General features: G+C 35.0%; 1 long non-coding RNA gene across 1 annotated transcript in view; it reads left to right on the top strand.

The window, feature by feature from the left end:
- LOC138700308 (uncharacterized) overlaps positions 1 to 16,095 on the top strand; it is a 314,864-nt gene that overhangs the window by 77,916 nt on the left and 220,853 nt on the right. The gene's annotated exons all lie outside the window — the stretch shown is intronic.

Here is a 16,095-nt window from a genome sequence, read left to right as displayed (position 1 = left end):
TAATTTCTGTTAGGAATTGGACGTTTACGTAATATTATACAACTGTTTAAAATAATTTAAATAAGAGGGCCACGTTAAGTAACTGTCACGAGATTTCCCCCCTTTCTACGATCCTGCGGCATAACCACTTGGACGGACAGTAGATAGCATGTCTGAGTAAATTTGTCTGTGAGGGTAGGGCAGAAGTGAAGATTGAATTTACAGTATGTAAGGTACTCTTTTATAGAGTAGGTACAGAATTATTTCAACATAAGTTACTAGTACGAAGGACGAAACTGGTAATTGGAATTAGATGCAATAGTCTATAGTGCGGTAATATGCACAAAAGAACTGAAGCCTGTATCGAAATGAACGGCCACCATTTTCAAATATATATTTAAATATCCATGTTATGTTTATTTCTCAATTTAACTTCATTCTCTAAATTGTACGCTAATGTGCTGTAGACAGTATAATATAGCCTACACTGCATAATGAATACGTTTGCATGGATATCTCAGTTCGTGAGTAAAAACACTTATTGTTAATACAGTACTACTTTTTGATTAAACAAAAACCTAATGAAAATTATCGAACTCAAAATCGCGATATTTCCTAGTTTACGTAAACGGATGAAGTACTTTTCTTCCCTCCCATACCTATAAAGTGATTTGTTTGTGTTTTACGCCAGTATCATCGAACTCCAGCAGTGGAAGTGAGTAGCGAACGGTGTTTCCGGTTCTCTAAAGGTATAGCCAGATTAATATTAAAAATGTTAGTAAAAATAAAATGATGTCCCTGTATAAGATAAAACATTACTGAGCAATATACTGTACCTTATGAATTTTCATATAAAAATATTCCACATTTAGCGTGAGTGAATAACATCAGCATATAACAATTGCAGGATTAAAAAAAGTAACCATAGTCCAAAAAATATACATTTGAGATATTAAGCATATGCTCTATTCCATATGAAATCGATCATTAAAAAATCTCGCATTTTTTTTATATTCTAATTTTTTCCCTATTTATACAAGGTGTTGAGGAGAGTGCATTTTCAAAAATATACTATCGAAAGTCAAACGGTTTTCGTATTGTTGAGCGACAAATTTAGCTATTTTATAAAAACAAGCCTCTTTCAGCGCTCAGAACTCTGGAACCATTTACTGCAGAACATTGAACGAGAGCTCATTTTGAAGCTGACATTTGGTAGGTTATGTTAATAAGTAATCCTTATTTTTATTATACACAGAGAGACAGATAATCTGATTTTACTTACTTTTAGGCTTTGTAAAAATGTAAAAAAAAAAAAATATTGAGAAAAAGCCTTGCATTATTAAGAGGAATTCGGCATTGTTTGGTTCGTGGTGCGGCAATAAGTTTCGAGGGTATTAAATAGATTATTTTTACACGCCAAGACTTGAACGGTGCAGTACCGCACGCACTGGCCGAGAGCTGAAGATAAGCGAGCGTTGGGCGTCATTTCACTCCTGTGTTTATGAAAACCTGTGATAAAGCTAGCCAGCCATGACTGCTAGACGACACATTACATGTTTGTCTCCTGGCCTTGCTTGTCTCGACTACCTCCCGCCTCACAGTCAGCTGGTTAGTTCACGCGCGTACTATTTATTTTCTTTATTTGATATTTTCAATACTTTCTTATCAACATACCATCAGTAAATAATATGTGTTTATTTGTACTTTCAATGCGGAATCTAACTATACATTTTTTAAATATTTTTCCCTTGGCAAAGGCGTCTTAATGAAGAAAAATCTAAATTTCTCCATTTCCATAAAAAGTAAGAAAATCTGTTTATATGTCAATATAAACTTTAATTTCTCAGCATCAAAATAAACCATGATTTTGATATTTGGGTGAGAGGGTTTCGGAGCTACAACAGTTTAAAGTTGCAAATTTTATGAAAATACGATAAATTTAAATATTTTTAATTTAAACACTATGAAGTTCTGATGTCTCAAACTTTGCACAAAGCATTGTATCACAGTTCTCTACGTACAAAAAAAGTTTTATTGTATTTAGGAATTGTAAGGTCAATTTTCTCTATATTTCGGTCGATTTGAGATGGAATAGCTCATGTGATGAAGGTATTGTAGCGGCTATCTCCTCAATTATTTGTTAGGGGAAAAACACCATAGGCTTATGTTGTAGGAGTATAAATTTTCAGTGGTTTTCATAAAACAACCATAGACCAAAGACTTTTTTTTTCGTGAAAAAGCCATTTTCCAGCAAGAACGATGGTAGTATTTACAAACATCCCATTCATATAGTCTTGAAACATTTATCCATACAATTTTAAACTGTAGTAGATTGGCAGTACTCCTTCTTATGTACGCGGCAAAAGTCACCTCAGAGGAAAATACTTTAACACGTTAATTGTATTAGTTATGAAGCCATCTTTAGGGCAGAAGAAACCCTATGGAAGAAGCAACGAAAGGAAATGAAGGATATAATAAATAAAAAGAAGATTAAACGAGAGGCACACTTCAACCACAGAGTATTTTTTCTTAAGACAAGAATTGAGCACAGTTACCTACATTTATACATGTGTTTCTATGAGATTTAAATTTTATTTTACTTTATTTTATTTTCTTTTATTTTAAAGCCACCACCAACAGAAGCAAGCTTTCAATTATAGGTGACTTAAATGGATACATATACAAAATACATAATAAGAAAAAAAGAAAACAAACACAAACGAAAGAAAGAAAATACATACTGGTAATAGATACCAGAATATAATATTGCAGTTAATATAGTGCCAAATGTCAATATAATAATGTAATAATACATTATGCAACGAGCCTATAATGGTAGTAATTAAGATGCGAGTACGTTTATGAAACGAGCACAAGCGAGTTTCATAATTTTCATACGAGCGTCTTAATTACCATTATAGGCAAGTTTCATACGACTTTTTATGCTCGACCATATTTCTAACTTGAAATTATTCAGAAGTATTCATTTTATTCGCATCTCACTGAAGAACAGTAGTGACCTTGTGGAAGCTCGTAAAATGTGAGTTGTGCGCAGACGCGAAAGTATTGATTTTTTTCCGAGGAACAATAATGTCATTGATCTTGATATAATTTAGAGAATAACATGAACTAATTTTGATATAATCTGGAAATTGTTTTAGAATTGAAAAACGAGATGACAAATTGAATTTATTTGAATATTATTTACAATTAACGCTAATTATTATAGTAACAGAACATAACCTTCTGCGACAATATTGGATTTCCAGCTTCCGTGACGTTTCTCTCGTCTTTCGATTGCATATCCGAGAATACTCGAAAAACCTGAACTTTAATGAATAGGTGTACTTTAATGACATGCATTAAAGGACTGCTACCAGGTGTATAATTACTACATTTCGGCATGGTCGAGCATAAAATTATTAAAAAACCTAGAGTAATAAACATAATAATACACTTCTTCATAATTTAAATATCTAAGGAAATACAATTATTTTTAATATTGTATGAAATTTTTCAACTGTTAAACAGAAATCTAATTGAGAATCACAGTTACAGATGTACTTGAGATTTTCCAGGTTTCTACAACATGATTAATTTCATACTTGAATGTCAACAACACCCATGTCAGACAGTTGTTTGTTTCTCCTGAAAATTTATGTTTTTTTGGACTGTGGTTGTTTTTCCAAAAAAAAAAAACCTTAAAGAAGTTGATGAATAGATAAAAAATACCCTGACCTTGAGTCGAACTGATGTTATGATCGAAATAGACTACGTTCATTAGGAAAGAGGTGACAATAGTGACCATGAAAATAATTGATCCGTTCCCTAGAGTAACAACTTAACATACGTTACGTCGTTTTTCCGTTTCCAGCTTGAATTGTTAATAACACTCCTCCCTCCTGACAAAATATTAAGGCCCATTCACAATGAAAATTAAACATAGCCGTAACATAAACACAGAAGTTTGCGCCCAGGCTACCAAATGGGATCATTCACAATGATTCACATAAGCATTGACATAAACATTACCGTAAGACGTTAACATGAAAGTTTGCAAACTCCAAACTTTCATGCTTATGCTTACGTGATTTGCAAAGAGAACACAATCGTGGAGCGCTGAAGTATACGACAGAATATGAGGAAATGGCGTCGTTGTTATGTTTCCATGGTTACCAAGTATGTTTGCTGTTATGTTTATGTTCCCAACGTGAATGATGGTATGACTTTTTTGATTTTACTGTAACGTTAAGTTAACGCTTACGTTATGTTTAATTTTCATTGTGAATGAGCATTTATTCTCCTCCAACAAACACAGCGCCTTCTAGAAACATTTTAATGTCGTCCTGCTCATTGCAGTTATACCAGATCTAAAGTGTTTCATGCTCTCTGTATCTCAAATCCAATAATTTGGAGTTCACTTCTTGTTCCAGAGAACGCCTCAACTGCACACTGATGCATATAAAACTAACACATTTCTTTCCTTATTTATTTCAACAGGAATGATGCTAGCCACAATTAGTTATACCTCAAATGTAGAGTGTCTTTGGGAGATTACTAACCTATATAGAAAATGCTAAAAATGACGTCCCATATGCTCAAGGTACAACTCAACACGTCTTTCTATGTTACTGGGTGCTCATTGGAGGAATCTGACATGTTAAGTTGTGCCTTAAGCAGAAGGGGGGACATTTTCAGCGTTTTATATAGAGGTCAGTAACATCCTAAAGATACTCTACATTTAAGGTAGGCTTATAACTAGGGAAAGGGATTTGGAGTATTATAAAGAATGGTGAAACGTAGTATAGATATTCGTAGATCAGTGACTGTCTAGCGAGCTGCGTCACAGAGCATGGACGAGTACAGTTCACTTCATACAAACTTACACGCAACGTGCTGTAAACGTATTTCAGAATAAACATATGGAATAGTTTAATGACATACTCGTATAGTGGCCTACATACATAATCTGCATTTCACTTTGAACTACATGTGTTTTTCTTGGCAACGCACAAGACATCAATAAACAACATTACAAACATACATAATTAAATGTCAATCTCTGCGTCCTCGCGTGTCAGGGGAAATATTGATGGCTGATAGACAGTTGTCTTCTGTATTGAACTCGACTCTGAATATGTGTGTTTTTCTGTCAGGAGCGTGCTAAATTAAAACCTTTTTTTACAATATCATGAAATATGATAATATGTACACAACGTACACTACAGTATTTAGAATATATATATATATATATATATATATATATATATATATATATATGTATAATATATATGTAATACTACAATATTTACAACATAGCCTAATAGAGTATCATTAAATGTTGAACAATATGTAGAGCCAAACGAAATGGTATTTTCAATTAATGCTATGTTTTGGTGATGAAACAATTATTCTTGCTGTGCCTTGTTATAATAAATTGTAAATATCATTTTCAAATTTTCTAAACACAACTTTGCTCTTTTGCAAAGAAGGAAATTTTTTTAACATGGAAAAACTCCGCTCTACATCTGCAGAGACAATTGGAGAGTACTTGAAACAAAATACGTCAGTTAAATTCACATGTTGAATGACGTCATTGGGACACGTGTTTGTTACTGCATCTGAAATCCGACTGAGAATACTGTACTTATCATTTTTAATCAAAACTCTGTTCATTTTTTCACCAACACGTTTTCATACTTCACCTTCTACTGCACTCAGTTTATTTACAATAGTACTCATAATATTTATTTGCTCAACTAGTTCTACTCCTGACTGTTCTAATCGAATAATGACATCCGGTAAATATAAAAAAATTTGACTTAATATCCATGATTTTTTTTTATTATTCTATGCAGTTCCTGGCATATTTGAATCGCAGTCGAAAGACTGGACCACTTTCTTCACAGATTGGAGGTGATGTGCGTAATAATAATTATTGCAAGCTTCTAACCATGACCCCCATCTCTTAAGAACTGGACATGGGGGAAGCGATAATTTAGGGAATTGTTTCCTAAATTCTGATACTCGATCTTAGCTTTTACAAATATAGTCTTTCAATTTTGTATTGTTAGTTGGTTTCACTTTCGGCATTGTACCTGCACTTCACTACGCTGAACTGCAAACCTGCATGTTGAAGTTCTTATGCGACACCTGTCCCGTTCACCTGTTGTTGACGTGCAGAGATCTGCGAGTATGTCATGGAGGGGAGGACTTGGTATAAAGGGTTGTAAACAAATGACTGTGTAGATGCCAATACTAGCATTTACTACTCCAAATTCCGTTCCCTACTTGTAACAAATTGTGGTTAATATAATTCTTCTTGAAGTAAATAAAGAAAGAAATGTGCTGGTTTTAAATATACAGCATGGAATTAAAATAATTCTGCAGATTGGAAGGGACGATAGAGTACACTTAAATGAATAGAAAACCTATATTACGTTTTATGATTAAATGCACTGTTAATTAGAAAATTAGGTTGGAAATTTCAGCTGTCTGGCAACCGACGCTGTAAAACACCTTGACATTTCCCCCGTTAAAGTAAGTACAGTGCATATCCCTTTCAGTTCTTCAGTAAAAAATCTTGGCATTCACATGGATAATAATCTCAACTGGGACCTGCGAATCACAGAAACCTGCAGAAAAGTATATTATATTACCCATGTGCTAAAAAGGATAAATGTTCATCTTCCCTCTTGCTTAAAAAAGTCCCTTGTGCAGACGCTTGTATTCCCCTATTTTGACTATGCTGACTTTTACTGACTGACCTCTCGAGCGACAACAAAACGATACTTCAACGTGCTCATAATTTGTGTGTACGTTTTGTAAGCAATGTTCGTAAATATGATCATATTACGCCATCCCTAGAAGCAATACGTTGGCTTAAACTAGATAAGAAAAGAAATTTACATTCACTTCTCCTTCTCTTCGAAATCTTGAACTCTTCTATTCCTTCGTACCTGTCGTCTCGCTTCACTTACCTTTCTTCCCACCATAATCTGAACACACGCTCTCGCCATGAAACAATACTAACAATACCATCCCATCGCACCTCCTCATACTCATCCTCTTTCACAATAGCCCTGCCAAGACTCTGGAATTCGTTACCTGCTAGCATCAGGGACTGTCGAAATAAAATTCAATTCAAACGCAAACTTACTAGGCACTTGGTCAGTAATTGATTTCTTGTAAATAGTTTCCTTAATCTATCACAAAATATTTCAATATCCAATAATTTCATCACTATACAATTTTGTTATTCTAGGTTTAATTTGTAATTCAGTAAATATAAAATATTCTTTGTTTTTCTATGATAAATTATCTATCTTTAATTAGTCAGGTAATCTTTTCGTACTTTGATTTTTATTGTAATTGTAAATTTAATACTAATTGTAATTTTACTTGTAATTGTAATTGTAAATTTAATATTAATTGTAATTTTATTCTTCATATTATAGTTGTAATCCCCTGGTAGAGGGGCAGAGAAGGCCTGACGGCCTTATCTCTGCCAGGTTAAATAAATAAATACTAAATACTACTACTAACATCGCCGCTAACAACTCCTATCTCTTCTCTGATACAGATGTAAGAGGTCAATGAACTCAGGTCCGTTTCACTAGGTGAACTAATCCCACCTCCTTCTCTGGCTACAATGTTGCAATCAGCTCGCATCGTTCATTGGCTTTATTTTTTTTACCTTGGGGATTTAGTGAAGTGAATTTTTAATGGCAGGCAGAGTAACTATCTCATGCCCCCATGTTTTAGATTGCTACCAGTGCACTTCATTAGAGCCAGGTACCCAGCTTCGAAGCCGTTAGCCCTGTGAACTTACAATATATTTATATTCCCCTATTATCATAATTCAGGGTTGGTATCTAAGAAATTAGCAAGTTCTTTTTGATAGTAGAAGAGAAAGAGTGGGGGAAGGGAAGTGGTCCGTGGCCCATTTCTTTTAGGGCTCATCCCGACATTTGTCTTATTGCTCAAGGGAAACCACGGAAAAACCTAGAGCAAGATGAGATGTCGTGCTGACGACAAGCCAATTGGCTATAGTGTGGTCGGAATATGTTCAGGTGGGAGGTTTTGATTTAATCATTATTCAATATACAAATACATTTAAGGTCCATAAAAATAGTGTTTACAATTAGAACAATGCATCTATGCTGCCAATAACGTGATGACCCTGAAACAGAGAAATAACATTATTACTGCATTAATAGCCTTGTCTGTGTGTAGAGTCAAGTGGTTATTTAGTGTTCAAGTTGGTATTCGTCTTGTACGTTGTCGTTCCAAGCTAGAGGGTGGAGTACGCTCTTAGGTCTTTTATGTTTGTCTAATGCAGGGTTGTAATTTCCTAGTGAAGAAATTAGTGGGTTTGTCTGCTGTACGACTTGGTGTACGTGCAGAAGGCTTGATTTGAAATAAATTCTTGAATTGTCGGAATTTCTAGTTCTTCATGAATCAATCTAACAGGAGTTACTCTAGGAAGTCCTGTGATGAATCTTAAAATTTTGTTTTGGAAAACTTGTAATTTTTTAAGAACTGTAATAGGTGCATGTCCCCAAGCAGGACAAGCATATACATTACTGACCTAATTAATGTTTTATACAAAGTTAGAGCTGTGTGTATGTTTAGATGTTAGTTGGATAAAGCTCCACCAATCTAGCATTGGAAAGTCTGAGTTTTTGTAGTACGTGTTCGGAGAAATTGAGCCGTCTGTCTAGTGTTACTCCGAGATATTTTACTGAAGATTTCCACTCCATTTGTGATCCATTTATGGCTAATTTTGTGTGATTTATGCCCGGTCTATTGATTTTATTTCTCCTGCTAAATAATATGGCTTGTGTTTTTGATATATTTAATTTAATTCAAATTAGTGGTTTTTAAGTTACATTTACACGAAAAACGTCCACGCTATTGAAATACGCCGTAGGGATAAATGATTCTTTAATATAATCCGTAAATCTTTGAGAAATAAGATGTTTCTATTAAAGATATAAGAAACCACAATTATTATTTGAAATATAATTATATTTCCCTGGTCTCCAGATGCTTTAAAACCGATACAGTAGCAATAAATATATTTTAAAATTATAAATTCATAATTTCCGTAATTATAATATAATTATTTACAATGCATACTTACACCTCTTTCGTCTTCACTCGTTCCTATCCATCCAGTTCTCTTCCTCTCATTTTTATTCTGGCCTCTTGCATCCATGAGTTTCGAGGCCTAACCTCTGTTTTACTCTCAGATAGCCTAGATCATATACGTAACAGATAGGTCGGCCTTATAAGCTTTGACGTTAACAACTTTTGTCAGGTTTACTACGCTACCATCTAGTTGTTACATAAGTAGTCACGTCATAATTCCCATTTGAATTGCATTAGCGACTGTACTGCCATCTCGTGTTCGTTTGCGGCGGACGGGTGGCGATCCTGGCGGTTGTTCTCTTTAACGTGCTGCCGATTTTAACATAGCGATGAGTTATCTGTTATTTATATATGATCTAGGCAGATAGATACCATTGCAACACCTTTGTGGATGAAATATCTACAGTAAAATTCCTAATATTTACCACTTTATTATGACTAGGAGGATACCTCCATTCTTAGGATTCTTACCAAAATGAATTATCATTCAACACATAATTATTAGCGAAATAAACTTCATTATTTAGTTAATAGTAATTATACAGGGACATCACTTTATTTTTTACGAACATTTTTAACATTAACCTGGCTATACTCGGAAACACTGTTACCCCCCTTCCATTACAGGAGTTTGGAGTTGCTAGTGCAATATGTAAACATATCATTTTACTACTTATAGGAGGAGAGAAAATTACTGTATCCATTTATGTTACAGGGAAATATAATATTACGATTTTCAGTTTGGTCATTACTTTACAGTATTTTATCAAAAAACAGTAGGATAGTAACAATTTTTTTTTTCACAAACTCAAGTCTTCAGGCGGTTATATACATTATGTAATGTCTACTTTATTCAGCATATTACTAACCTAATTTATTCCTGAGAATTTTGTGAGCACTTCCGTAAGAAACTCCAATTTCTACAGCTAACTTCTTGACCGACTTATTACGACCTCGCTGTATCCTTTCTCTAGCATCTTCTACAGCATCTTCTGTCACCTTTGTTGGCCATCTTACACTTTTCTTCCTTTCTGTACACTCTGTTGCTCTAAATTTATCTACCAGATTAATGACATTTCTACGAAAATATTCCGTAATGATATAATCAGAAAATTGTGAAAAAAAAATAAAAACTGTTGTTCAAATTCCGTTATATTGTAATTCCAGTTTCCATCATCGTCCTTCATACCTACAAACAGTAAAACAAAGCTCTTGTTTAAATAATGCTGTTAAGTACCGTACCATATTATAGGGTATCGTACTTTCGGTAACTCTAATCTTCACTTGTGGTCAGTCCACACAGATAAATTCAGTTATGCTACACACCATACTTGTGTAAAAATAAACTTCAATAATATAAGCTTTTTCTTCTATAGAAAATGCAACATATTTCTGAAACACACTGTACTCTGTACTGTTTATTTCACTGCTAGCAACACTGACGTTAGCAAGGACATTGGTGAAAGGGGTGGGAGTCAAGTACAGGGACATCATTTTATTTTAGTAGCATTTTTAATATTAACCTGGCTATACATTTAGAGAACCGGAAACACAGTTCGCTAACCCCTCCCACGGCTGCAGTTCGATGATACTGGCGTAAAACACAAACAAATCACTTTACAAGGTATAGGAGGAAAGAAAAGTACTTCATCCATTTACGTAAACTAGGAAATATCGCGATTTTGAGTTCGATAATTTTCATTAGGTTTTTGTTTAATCAAAATGCAGTACAGTATTAACTATGAGTGTTTTTACTCACGAACTGAGTTATCCATGCGGACGTATTCATTATGCAGTGTATATTATACTGTCTACAGCACATTACAGTACAATTTAGAGAATGGAGTTAAATTGAAAAATAATCATAATATGGATATTTAAACACATTTTTGAAAATGTTGGCCGCTCATTTCGATACAGGCTTCAGTTCTAATGCGCATATTATCGCACTGTAGACTATTGCATCTAATTCCGATTGCCTGTTTCGTCCTTCGTACTAGTAACTCATGTTGAAATAATTCTGTACTTACTCTATAAAAGAGTACCTTACGTACTGTAAGTTCAATCTTCACCTCTGCCCGACCCGCACAGATAAAATTACTCAGACGTGCTATCTACTGTCCGTCCAAGTGGTTATGCCGCAGGATGGTAGAAAGAGGGGAAATCACGTGACAATTACTTAACGAGGCCCTTTTATTTAAGTTATTTTTAAAACAGTTGTATAATATTACGTAAACGTCAAATTCCCATCAGATATTAATGTTTTCAGAAAAGAGATAAGAGAGCCCAGCTTTTACAGAGGGGCGTGCAGAAGCAAATGGGGGAAATCTGGATGCGACGTAGGCAAACGGACAGTACCTGTGCGAAAATATGATTCAATATTGAAAGCTCTTTCGTCACTGGAAAACGCGAACATATTTCTGGAACGTACTATACTCACTAACTCAGTGCTGTTTACTATATGCGGCCTTGATTCTGTCTGGAGGACAGTTGGAACTTAAATGATGTCCCTGTATCACTAATAACATTGTATTACTATTTCTTTACTCTTGAATTCTTCTCATATGTCCCTGTATTATGAGCCGTGTTTAAACCCTCGACTTGCAAAAGGATACAAGGGACTTTCTTCTCTTCCGTCCATAATCGTACTGTGTCTTAGTTGTTGCATACCCGATGCGCGACATTTTTGTAGAGCTGTCTGTACCTGCATATCTTAATCTCTACGCCCACACAACGCTGCATAGAGAGTCCTGTAGCGACAGGCAGGAAACCTGATTCTGTTTACTATGTTGCCATTTTATTCGCTGCAAAATCTGTACATTATCTCTTTCATTAACCAGCTTTGTTTCCTCGAAACGAATTTGGTCGAATGCAATTTCAGAATACGACGTACATTCGCACAATTTAGCTGCCATACGACGTCTTCAGATGAGTTCATATCTGTTCATACTTGTTTTTATTGTTTTCTTCATTATTTTCTTCATCGTTATCACATCTCAATTATTTTCATCTTTTTATTTCGTTTTTCACAATACATTATGGGGGTACTGGATGAATATGACAGGTTCACTGTTGGCAGAAGACGATGAACATACTCTGGTAACATGGCACAAGATAACATAGGACGGTATCTCTTCTCCATGGAATGATTTAACCCTTATAACTCGTAATTGTGGGATTTATGATAGTTTAAGGGTATATGTACGTGAACGACCACAAATATTATCAGAAAATGCATGCTCTAAATTTCTAAACTTTTATAAGAAAATGAACTCACAATTGCACAAAAATCACAAGGTGCCACAACAAGACGTATTAGAGCTTAAATATCTCATAAAAGTACAAAAAAAGGTTGCTAATAATATTTTACAAATCAGTTTTATCAGAGTATGGAAGAAAGAAAAATTCTGCAGTTACATCATTTGCTAACCATAACACTGTTAGGGTCTCTCTGACATCTTTAATATTTTTCCTGCATGTAATAAACACTTATTTCTGAAAAGTAGACTACTCTCAGACATGTAGATTTGTTTATATTAATTAATTTTTTATTTGTCCTATATAAAATATATTAAAATTTACATAATGTTTTGTGACCTAATTGTTCTATTTTCAAAGAAATAGGCAATAATGTAGTCTACATTTTGCATAAATTCATGTTAAAAATCAGTGTACAAAATTTCAGAAATCTATCTCTAATGGTTGTGGAGTTATTAAATAATACGTGTGAAAATTTTCAAATTTTGGAAAATTTAACTTAAAGTAAAAAGTGAATTCTAAAAAATATTATTAGTAACCTTTTTATATTTTTAACAGAAATTTAAGTTCTAATAAGTCTTGTTGTGGTACCTTGTAATTTTTGTCCAGTTGAGAGTTAATTTCCTTATAAAATTGTAGAAATTTAGAGCCTGCATTTTCTGATAATATTTGTGATCGTTCACGTACGTATACCCTTAAGTCGACGGTGGGAAAGATCTTCTGAGCACCGCGATTTTCTATTATCTGCATCATATCAGAGCTGTATTTAATCATCTCTTTTCTGAAGTTAGGTACCACTTAAAGCTGGACGTGAAATAAATAATTGATGTGAAAACCTGCAAGCGTATATTCCTGATCTTTGATATTTCAAGTGTTGTTAATTAATTATCTTATTTAATAAGTGTAATTGATAAGGTGCATTAAATATTACGTGGGTATGAAACCTTATCTCAAGGTTGAAAAGTACAGTACAGTAAGGCAGCAATGTGTCGGAGCGATTCATATTGACTCTTGTCTTGGTGTTAAGTTAATAAATTGCATCTAGTCTTTCCCCTGTTGTTATAACAACATTCAATGGAAAGCAAAAGTGGAGGAAATGTCATCAGAAGTATTGTCTTACTGATAGCCTCTTAAGAAAGGTTGCTAGATGTGATTTAGAAACTTTCTACATGTTTTAATGGTAGGTATACTTACTTTGAATAGCCCATTGTACTAGCTGTTAAATTTGCATAAATAATCTTCTCTCTTTGACTTTCTCGCTTGATAAATAAAGATTGTTTCTATGTCAGGCTATGGGCTTTTCAAACAACCCTCGTACAGTATTTTTATGCCCAGTCTTCAGTTATAAGCTAATGTCGCGTTTCGGGTCAGGTTGGGGTCCGGTTCAGATGGAGCCGGGCTTAGAAATTTCAGCTCCTGCAGACCCCTACATCATATAGCTACAAGGACAACAAGGGGAATTCAAGAGGACAAGGAAAATGCAGGGAGAACACAGGAGAGGGGGTAATTGTAATTTAGCACCACGTGCCCTCCTTCACTTAACTTTCGAAACAGTCGTGGAAAAATGATATGGGCCGAATGTCTCCTACGTGGGTACTTGTTCCGATACAATCTGTGAGCTTGTCTACTGTTCCCATTGGCTCATCCGTATTCTAAAATCAGGTCTGCTTATTCCGCTCTCGTGTACTCCTCCATTTCACTAGGACTGATCGACTGGACACTGCAACTTGTACACATACACTGCTGTGCATATCAGGACCGACCATGTCCGTTACACATTACGCTATCTGCATTGCTTTAGTGTAGTTTCCTGTCCCCACCCCTCAGACAGCGCACTGAATGGAATACTGTAAGTAGACAACGTAAACAACGTCAGATGAATACAGTATGTGTAAGATGTACAGATAAATACACATAAATAAGGTGTACAGAGGAATAAAATTATTTCATTTCCACACAACTATTTTAGCTTGTAACTTTCGACTCAGTCATTTCCGGACCAGAGTTCCTTATCTCAAATTGATACATGTGCCCTTCGCCATCATCCCTGAAAGTTTGTATATTTTGAGCAACATACCTAGGGCCTTCTTACTGATAAGCTAGTTCTTGAAGCTCTCCTTTGAAGAACATCTTACTACTCTGGTAATCTTAGGTCGGCGTTTTGCTTATTTCTGGAAACCAATAAAAGTCACAACTAGGGAATGAATTTCTAGGTGCTAAAAATTGAGATTTATGACTTTATGGGTATAAAATACAATTTAGGATTTTTAGGGGTTTATATAAAAGTAAATATTCAATTTTTAGGTATGTACAAAGAACTGGTGCTGACAGTGAGTTGTACTGAACTGAAGACACAGATTATGTCTGTGAAAGAGACTGATTGCTGATTGATCAGTTTCATTTCGCACAACTGGGTACACTGACGCGAAAACTAATTTGTAAGCAACAAGTTTCGCTCCCTGTTGATTAAGAAGCAACAACGCGTACTTAAAGTAGTTTTCATCTTCGTGAGCGCCCACTCGGTCACGTGACATGCGAGATAAGCCGTGTATTCTATCCGCTTCGCCGACTGAACGGAGCTGAAAGGCTATTCAATTTCTCAATAATATTTTATTCCAGCTTTAATTTCTCAACGTTACAGTTAGTATGGACAGCTGATTTGTTTGTATTTGTACAAGTTTTAAAAGAGATTTCCACACGATCTCATTAACTGTTTCCTATTTAGTACAGCCATTGTCAAAGGACCTTGTAAGATAATGATGTTTCCTTAGGTGTCAGTGCCATGATTAAATCGAGTCATTACTTTCTCGACTTATTTCGTTTAGTTTATTTAACGACGCTGTACCAACTATTCTGCCCCGACATACACTCTACAACCGATATCATATATCAAGAAACAAATACGACAACAGACTCATCAAAACTGGAATACTAGATGGACGACAAGCACAACCGGATCACTAACAAGAGACACCTACTTCCCAACAATCCACGACCGACTCAAAAGCCATCACTTCAAACCTACTTTCGTAACAACGCAGTTTCTTTCTGGACATGGGAAATTTGGAACTTCGACAGATTCAACATTCCAGCAGACATCGACCCTACATACTCCTGCCGCGAAGACCTTCACAGTGTGAAACAGCTTCTGTTTGACTGTCCTGTTATTGAAGCAAAGAGATTTCAAATAAAGACACATCTTCTGGACTGCGACACCGAATACAGGACTCCACTATGTGAAGTGATCAAAAAACCTTGTTGCTACAGACAATTTATAGACTTGCTAAACTTTATCTTTAAAAGACTGTAGATACATATTTCACCATTATCTGTGTAGAAATAAGTAGTATAGATAAGTAGTATACCGTATAACAAAAACTAAAACCCTAGCATACCGCTTGGTGAATTAGGGTTATTTTCCACGGATATTTAATAATAATATTTAATAATAGTAACTACTCTGAATAAGTTCAAGGGAAAAATTGTTCCGGGGCCGGGTATCGATCTCGGGACCTCTGGTTGAACGTACCAGCGCTCTGCCAACTGAGCTACCCGGGAACTCTACCCGACACCGTCTCAACTTTTCCCTTTATATCCGCACAACTTGCGTGGGCTGACGAAACGCCAGAGACCCACATCGAGTGCACACAATCTGTGTGACTTGGAATTGTGTTTTTCTGTTAACCTACACAGTGACGTAATATA

This window comes from Periplaneta americana, chromosome 5 (assembly GCF_040183065.1).
Source record: "Periplaneta americana isolate PAMFEO1 chromosome 5, P.americana_PAMFEO1_priV1, whole genome shotgun sequence".
Classification (NCBI taxonomy): domain Eukaryota; kingdom Metazoa; phylum Arthropoda; class Insecta; order Blattodea; family Blattidae; genus Periplaneta; species Periplaneta americana.
The sequence above is the reverse complement of the archived record's forward strand: the minus strand, read 5'-3'. Positions and strand labels throughout refer to the sequence as shown.